A 9,174-nucleotide genomic window follows, 5' to 3' on the forward strand; every position below is an offset into this window, starting at 1 on the left:
TGAAGGAGAAGAATAAGAAAAATGAAGAAGAGGAGACAAAGGAAAATGAGATGGAGGAGAAGAAGAACAACAAGGTATTGGGATTCATTGTCCACATTGACTCGATCCATAATTGATTGTGAAGCAAATGACTGAATACTAAAACAAGTATGAATCAAAACTGTATATGATCGCATCATATGTATGAATCAAATATATTTCTTCTTGATTTTTTGGATGAGTCTCTTCTAGAAATTCAAATTTTTTGCCTCTAAATGTATCCATATGATCGTCAAAGCATTGTATCTCCTTGCCCTTCCTTTTAACCTTGTGGCTAGAAAATTGAGATTTTTCCACCATCTTAACTCAATGAAAGTACCAAATGGGAAGCACATGAGAAGAGAGAGGAGAGCATCCAACAATGACTCGAATATATATTGAAAGTGGTCGCCCTCCCCAATATGTACTCTTAAGGACAAATTCTTTGAAGTCCTTTGGGAAATGTTTAGAAAGGTCCCCAAAGTTATACTATATCCACCAAATATATAGTTAAGTCCATGACAGACTTTTGAATGACTTCGGGTATGGTTAATCATCAAACTCTAATTAATCATTCAAGCTAGCACTAATACATATGAAAATCATTAGATAACACTTCAATTCATATAATTCCCAACTCTGCCTAGGTTTCTAATTATATATTATTCCTTGAGTCAATTTTTTCTCATATCAAGAAGATAAAAATCACATCTTGACCATAAAATTACCTTTGTGGGCTTCTTGTTGCATCCAACCTATTTTATTGTAATCTTGTGACTGATAACATGCATTTTTAGTACCTTATATGATCATATTTACATGTTTATCTGCATTAAAATACTCATATTTTCATGTTTTCAAGCTCAAAATGATAAAATCTATCTTAAGAATGAATTTCTGAATTTTCTGAATTTTTTGGGAATTTTCCAATCATAGATTCTGATTTTTTTGGGAATTTGTGAAACAGAATATCATTTTTCTGGAATTTTTTGACATTAAATTTGGAAAGATATGATTTTTCTAAGTCGAAAAATATAATTATATTATTCTTTGGGATTTTATTTTAATTACTATGGATTTTTCAATATTTTATATTTATTTTAAAGCCCTTTTATTTTTCGCGCCATGTGCCGCTGTTTGATTCGTTGAACGGCAACAAATAAGAAGTCATTTTAATGATTGGTGACAGCCAATCATTTCAGCACACAAGCATCACTTGGCGATTCCCAAAGCGACGATTACAGTCAAAACTAATGGCGTCATTTTTTGTGTTTCTACACAGGTTAACATGGCCGAATGAAAAAAAAGGAAGTCTTTTTTTCGCAATAAGAAGGACACAATTCAATTTTCTCCTTCTCTCTCTTCTGATTTAGAGGACGGCGATGTGGCACGTGTTGTCATGCCACCACATCAGCAGCGAATCTTCTCTTTCTTTTCTTTATTTATTTATCATTTTGTCTTTTTCTTCTTTTGTCTTTTCTTTCTCCAAGGTGCACATGGCATGGAAAATGACAACCATACGTGGAATACAAAGTGGCACGGAATCTGGAGTGATTGGAATATTCAACAGAAACGGAAAACGATGGTGATGATGAGGAGAGAGAAAATTTCAAGGGCTAGGATTTCTTCAATTTCAAACGGCCATAACTTTTGATCTATAGCTCCGATTTAGCTGAAATTTTCAGTATTGCTTCGTCTTTCCCTCCTCTTTCTATCCATACGTGCTGATTTATAAATAGAGGCCTGAATCGTTGAAAAATTCACCTTAAAATTGCTTCCAACTTGTGTAGACTGATTGAAACATAGTGAGTTTTGAGATCCATCAAGAGTGTTCTTGGTAACCTGAGTGTGTGGGAAGAAGTATTTGAGAAGAGGGGGAGCTTACCGGCACTCGTAAATTTCTGTGATCTTGGCAAATCGTAAGGATCTAAGGTAAGTGTCTTCACCTTACGTTGTTTCTTTCCCCTCACTAAGTTATCACAACTAGGGTTTATAATTATACTTGCTGATGTCGGACGTCGTTTGGTTGGCACTGAATATGATGGTTTGGTGCTTATAAGAGATGGTGGTGTCGAACATCGATGGTGTCATCGTCCGACGGGTTAACCCTAATGGGTGAATATAACTACGATGCGAAAATGAATGTCCTACGTGTCGTACGTGTAGGCTCCAACTCGGGGGAGGCGCCGAGCTCCAAGCTTTAGACGGGGTCGCCGGGTGACGGTGACGGTGACGGTGGCTTCTCAAACCTCGTCGGAGTGACAAAGGCATCTACGACCGGACATAGTCAATCCGTAGGGCTCACACGTAACGTACAGTCTCATCCGTACCGATAAGACACTCAAGTATGTCATAGCTCTCTCAAAACCTCTCTCACCTACCTATCCCGAGTGTTGTGGAGTCAAGACAAAAATTTACTGCAAGAGATAATTAAATGAGCAATGGGAGAGGATGGCGTACCTTGTCGACGAGGCTTGTGGCGCAAAGTTTGTCGACAGTCGATGGCTGTCGAATCAGGTGAGGCGGAGAGGCGCCAAAGAGCAATCGGTGGCTCTACGAGTGAATGATGAGGCTGTAGTTGTAGGTAAAGGTTGGAGGAGAGGGATTACAGTGGGACCCGGGCAAACCAGCTCAAACGTGATCCTAAACCGGGCACACCCTTATGGATGGGCAGGCGTGTGCGAATTCAGGACACTGACACGAGCAATGGTTTCCGTCACCTCGGCACGAGTTGGTTGATCCACAAAGGTGGGTCAAGAGTTGGATGCGAGCTTTCAGGGCCACGGAGAGTCCCCGTTCTAACAGTCACGCGTAGAACAACTGGTGTGCAGTGGTTCTCAATTCAACCCTAGAGTGTGGAGAGCAGCACCGACCGATCGGTGAGAGTTGGCTATCAGCAATGTGACGCTTGTCGGTTAGGGGTAGAGCCACACCACTAGAGTCAAGCAGTCGTTTGAGATTCCTTCGACTCAGCATGGAGTCAGCGAGCCGACGGCGGTAGAGCACTAGCGGTACCTTTTCCCAGCCAAAATTGTCAACAATGACTGCCCTCCACGGGCGTGGAGTCCTCATTCTGGTTTGACTACATCGTTTGTAATGTGGATCTTCTCTTAACGCGACAGGATCGTTGACCTCTACGGTTTCCCAATCGGCTAGATTGTTCGTCCGGCCTGTTGGGTCCGCTGGTTTGGTGAACCAACAGTACGTCGGATATGGCGAAGAGCTCACGTGGTTTGTTTGACGCTCACAAATTTCGGGAATTGACCACCGCGGACATGTAAGTCCACCCACGGAGGGCTCCACAGATTAGTAATTTGCGTCCGCTGGTGATTCGGGTGCGTCATAAGGTCGACATGTGCAGGACGTCGAATTAACCGCTACGACGGTATGTCGTGGCTGCCAGAAGCTCATGTTCGAGTTGAATCCATCCTTTCTTTTCCTCCCTGCGGTGGTGCACCAGGGGCGCGAAGGTCCAGTCTCAGCTGTGAGAATTGGCCACCCAACGATGAGGGGCAACAATGCTCACGATCGAGCAGAAAATTAGGGAAAGGGGGAATTCGATTCCCAACCCCAATTCCTCCTCCTTCCCTCTCTCTCTCTCTTCCTCCTTCCTATGTCATTCTCTCTTGATGAGGAAGGGAGACCAGAATGAAAAAACACAATGAAAATCCTTCTTCTTCTGCTGGTCTGAGGAGGCTAGGGCCCCCCCTCTTCCCTTATAACGGGGAAGAGGTCAATGCCCCCCCCCCCTCATATAGTGGGTCAACAAAAGAAAAAAAAGGGTCCACTAGGGGGCCCTTATATAATGGGCCCCCTATTACAATCAGATGGAAATTAAAACAAAATGAAAAAAAAGGACAAAGGGAAGTGTGGGAGGGGGAACCCAAATTGCTAAGGACCTCCTCCCACACATCGACAAAGACGCAGGCATCGGCGAGACGTGTCGCCATGGGATGAAAATAGAACGATGAGACCGGAAAACACAAAACACGACAAAAGAAGCGATGAAATGAAGATACGATACTCGAGCACTTTCACCCGGTTTTCGATGATGGTGGCGGGCGGCGCGGATGGCGTAGTCAATGAACCTTGATGGCGTGCACCATCACTTGCACTCTCATTTTACTCTCTTTTCTCGTCGCTCCTTCCTCACCACCATACCACTCCACATCCAATCACTATCATCGTTCATGCCATCGTCCATCATCATGTCTGTCACATGCACTTACTCTTTTTTTAAAGTTAAATTAACCTTTAACTTACGTATTTTTAATCGATATCACTAGCTCACATACTTGAATCTTGTTTTCATCAATTCTCTCGTTGATCATCACAGGTATAAGAAAGTAATTCATAAATCATCGTTCCCTGTGGAGACAATCCGTACTCATCACTTACAAAGTATTATTAAGTATGGTTAAATATATTTTTATAAAATAAACTCAATCACCAACGATGAATTTTAACCCTAAAATTGATATTATCAGTGTCTAGGTAATCATAGATCATAGTCAAAACAAAAATTTATGTCCATAAATCATATTTGGATGTCTCAAGTTAAAGGATCAGTGACATGAATAAACCAAATTATCATGTGTAATACCATTTGGGGGTTCTGATAGAAATTATGTGGCCGTCAAGCCAACCACACTACCATGTTTATTTAAGTTCATTGAATAAAATTTTACCTTCATTAGTATTCTAGTGTGACGTTTATAATGAAGAGATTAGTCCATAAATACGTGCAATGACTTAGTGGATTATGATGAGATCATAATACAGTGATCACTAGTCTTTAAACATGTATTCTAAATATTCCTATTCCATGGATAGTCAACACGGACATTGAATTATCCAGATATAATAGCACTAGCTGATCCTACTCATACGATAAGTATAGCTGATCTTGTGGCTATTAGTGTGGTGACACTAAGGACAGATAGTGGGTGCTCTTTGGAGAAAGAGTTTAATGAATTGATCTGTATGAATCCTTGAATGTTATGATACCTAAACATCAATTAGGTTGATTCAAGTCACGATTCTATAAGTGATCCACTGACTGGAGACACCATGGATATCTCGTGAGTGGATGACTATGTTTTGACTATGACTTACGAGCCTCTAATCATGGGATTCAAATAATTTATAGATTGAATGTAGTAAGGAGCTTACGCAGATGATTGAGTGGTTAAGATGGGATCATCCACCCTCGTTATACGAGGAGATTGACTCAAGGTAGACGACGTGGAAAAATCCCTGGCCAAGGTAATGAGGATATTGGAGAAGGCAGTCTCCAATGATCCCCGTGACACATCAGTAATAATCGAATGACAAATTAGGGTTTGACGATAAACCATACCCTAAGTCATTCAAGAGTTTTGCGTAGATGGTGGATTATACGTACATAGTAATTGATGACGGTAGAGGTTCCATGAGAGAGTTCGAGACTACTCAGTATTTTCTAGAGCACGAGGTGTAGCTTGGCCCCACAGGCCAGAAATTTACCTATCGATTGGGTTAAATCGATCCTTATTTAATTAATCTATATGTTGATATATTTAATTAATAAGGTTGTTCAGTAAATTTTATTAGCCCACTAAAGTTATTAACTAGAATGATACATGGGCCTAGAGGGTCACACGCACCAGGTCATAAGGGCATTAGTGGATATACTTTACTTTGTAGGGTTTTGAGAAAAACCTGAAGTGAAATATAAAGAGGGAAAGGGGTCTCATTTTAAGACCCATGCAAGCCTGATTTGAGAGCCCCTTCCCTTTCTCCACTCATCTAAGGAAGAGTGTCTTCATGGTGAGGAGATCTTCTAGATTTCCAAGAAGAGTTGAAGGAGAAGACGTGGAGATCCAAGTGCCGAGTGATCCCGTGGATACTTCTAGAGGCCGGAAGCGTGAATGACCTTAGAAGGATCTCAGAGTGGCAAAGTCAAGGGTGGAACGAGTTCCCCAAAGGTACATTCCATATGTCAATTTTAAAGATCAATTTTGAATCGATCTACATGCTTTTGCATCCATGGAACGTATTTTTCTATGGACGACCAAGGCACCGAACCTGACAGGTTCTTGTGGATAAATTTAATAAACATTTTCCCCAAAAGAGGCCCCTATTTGTCCTTATTTCTCTAGACTAATGGCTATTAGATAAAGTGTACTCATCATACAATTGGGACTAAATATTTCTCTCATATATGGATATTTCAATATCCATCTTGAATATCCATGAAATATAAATAATTATAATGTGTTTTTAAATAAATTAAAAACTATATCGTGATCTTAGTGGTTCAGCCATACTACATGAATAGTGTAGGAATAGTACTTGAATCCACAAGTCTAGCTCTAGCGAAAACAACCAAGTCCTAAATCCATAGAATTAGCTTCTCCAACCCTTAAGTCCACAAGGGTGTTGCGCTTGAGTCAACCACTGAACGCCTCTAGCAAAGAGAACACTCATAGGGAAAAAACAAGAGTTCCAACAAAACAATAAACTTTAATAATGGTCCTTCAAGGGTGAATGGGGCCTTATATGGGCCACAAGAAGTGCAAGGTCGTCCATAATGACATTACACATGAAAATACAACCCAAAACATTGAGAAAAGTGATATATGAAGAAGAATGTGTTAGAGGATTATATCCGAGAAAAAACTGTTTGAGGATGTTTTGTGGGTCTTTACGTACTTTTCTACAAATGTTGTTAGCATCTAGAATGATGTCCTTCTTGGGCCACTGATAAGCCCAAAATACGACATGCAATCATACACATTGCTAAGTCTTTTTGGGATAATTTGTTGTGTGTTATCTTCAAATTTACAGAGATTTTCATTTCATGCACTAAATGGAGAAAGTGATAAACGTAAAACCTTTTTATATAATGTGTAGCATAATTTACGAACCAGCTAATTGTTTTGAAAATGTTCTTAAAATAAGTAATGATTTTTCTGCTCCTCCATGTAGTGTGTTAGTTTATACTTTTCAGGGAAAGAGATATCAAAGTTGACGGAAGAAAGAAAAGAAAGAAAGATCATAAACATACATAAAAGAATTTAAAATTTATTTTTAGGCGACACCTAGGGTGAGCCAGGGCACAACAATACCAACCCAGCTATAGGCAAGCAAACACGTGGTGCTAAAGCCTGCCAGTAGCCAGCAAGGGGTGTCACCCAACACAAGCCCCACGCAAGCTCACTAGGGAGTCAACAAAGGCCCAAGAGCATGCCATAAAGAAGCCTAATAGAGAGATCCAGGCATGCGCGATAAGAGGTAAGTCTTTAGTTATTTTGATCAACGACATTGGTTGAGATTTATAACGTTTTGTGTTTTACAGTTTTGTGGTCGGGGATTAAATTTGCATGTTTCTTTCAGCTCCGCATTGGGCCAGGCCAATGAGCAACAAAGTGGTTGCGGCTCAACAAGCCGTGAACTTATGAAATTAAAAAAGAAATAATGATCTAGCTTTGAGTCGAGCCGGGCCGAAGCATGTATCACATTTTGGGCCATTCTTAAAGAAGATTGGAAGGTGAGATATGTTTCTTAGTATTTCATGTGTTTTCTTTATTTTTTAAGGCTTCCTGATTGGCTGCGATGAATGAGATGGATAGTGGTTCCCCTAACAAGCAAATCTGGATGGCAAAAAGGGCAGATGAGGACGCTTAGGGAACTAAGGGGTGCACCGTATTGATCAAGGTCCACAACTGCGATTTAATTGCTGTCGTTGGACAATATATTACAAAGATCACATGGCCAATGGCAGATCTGCCCATCTATGCCCCTGGCCATAGACAATGACAGTCACACGACATATTCCGTCAAGAGGGGGGGACCAGAGGCCATCCTACGGCCAATAGAGGGCCTCCCTTAATCAGAAAAACACATCCATGGCTAGTAGAGGCCCTCCAAATTCCTTTAAAGGGCTTGTGAGCCCTAGTTTTATCAAATTTTGATCCGGATTTCAACCAAAGGCGGAGGACCCTTCCTATGCTTGTTTGGCCAAATTGAAGGTTGTGACACCTCCAAGAAGGCTTGGTAATAAGCCAAAAAAATAGGGGTGAATATGTAATTTTCTAATCCCTTATCATTGTTAATTTTATCTTATACAATAAAACCTTTACTTCAGATGTATAATGATAAGTATAGGTATCGTCCAATCAAAGCTAGTAAGGTGATGTCGGACGCATCGATGGCGTCGTCCAACGGGCAAATTCACTAAGTGAGTGTAACTACATGATGCGAATGACCAAGGTGAAGTCTACGTGCAGGGCTGACGAGAGGAGATTCGCCAAGTTCCAAGCTCTAGGGCGGGCGACCGATGACAATGATGATGACCTTCTGACCCTCGTTGGAGCGATGATGGTGACAATGGCACTGAACAGAATGATTTCGTAGAGACTCGCACGTAACGGACGGGCTCGACCCGTAGCTAGGAAGACGCTGAACTCGTAGTTTGCTCAATAATTTCTCACCTAATCTAGCCCGAGCGCGATGGAGTGCAGCCGAAAATATAGTGAAAGACGTAATATGACTGACAAGCAAGAGAACGACATACCTTCATTGGTGGTGACGTTCGTTGTTGGTATCTTAGTCAGGCACGGATTGGTGCGGCCAAGTAGATGAGTGTGTGCCTTGGGTGGGGCACAGCTTGGCTCGACTAGCGGTGGCTTCGCAACACAGGAGCGTGTGACAGAGTAAGGGGGAAGACGAGAAGATGAAGATGTGTGGCGAGTAGCGGTGAGGCAGCTCAACGATTAGTCTTCCCAAGGAGCACATTCTAATAGGTCCGGCTCGACAGGATCTGACAGGGGACACGAGTGGAGCAATCTATGATGATTACAATTCAGGAGCAGGAGAAGTCCTCGATGAAATCCAAAACAAACCCATAATCCACACCCAAAGGCAACACTAGAAGCATCCTACGACCACGGGAAGTGGCAATCTATGATGCTCACAATTTAGGAGCAGGAGAAGTCCTTGATGAAATCCAAAACAAACCCATCGTCCACACCCAAAGGCAACACCAGAAGGGGGGATTGGATCAGATCAGATCGATTCGGGACACCAACTGATGGGGTCAGATTCAAGTGGACTGCTCCATTCGGGGAATAGTGTCATCATTTCACTCCTGTGCACAAACGGACAACGATGACG

Source organism: Wolffia australiana, chromosome 6 (assembly GCF_029677425.1).
Source record: "Wolffia australiana isolate 7733 chromosome 6, ASM2967742v1".
Lineage (NCBI taxonomy): Eukaryota > Viridiplantae > Streptophyta > Magnoliopsida > Alismatales > Araceae > Wolffia > Wolffia australiana.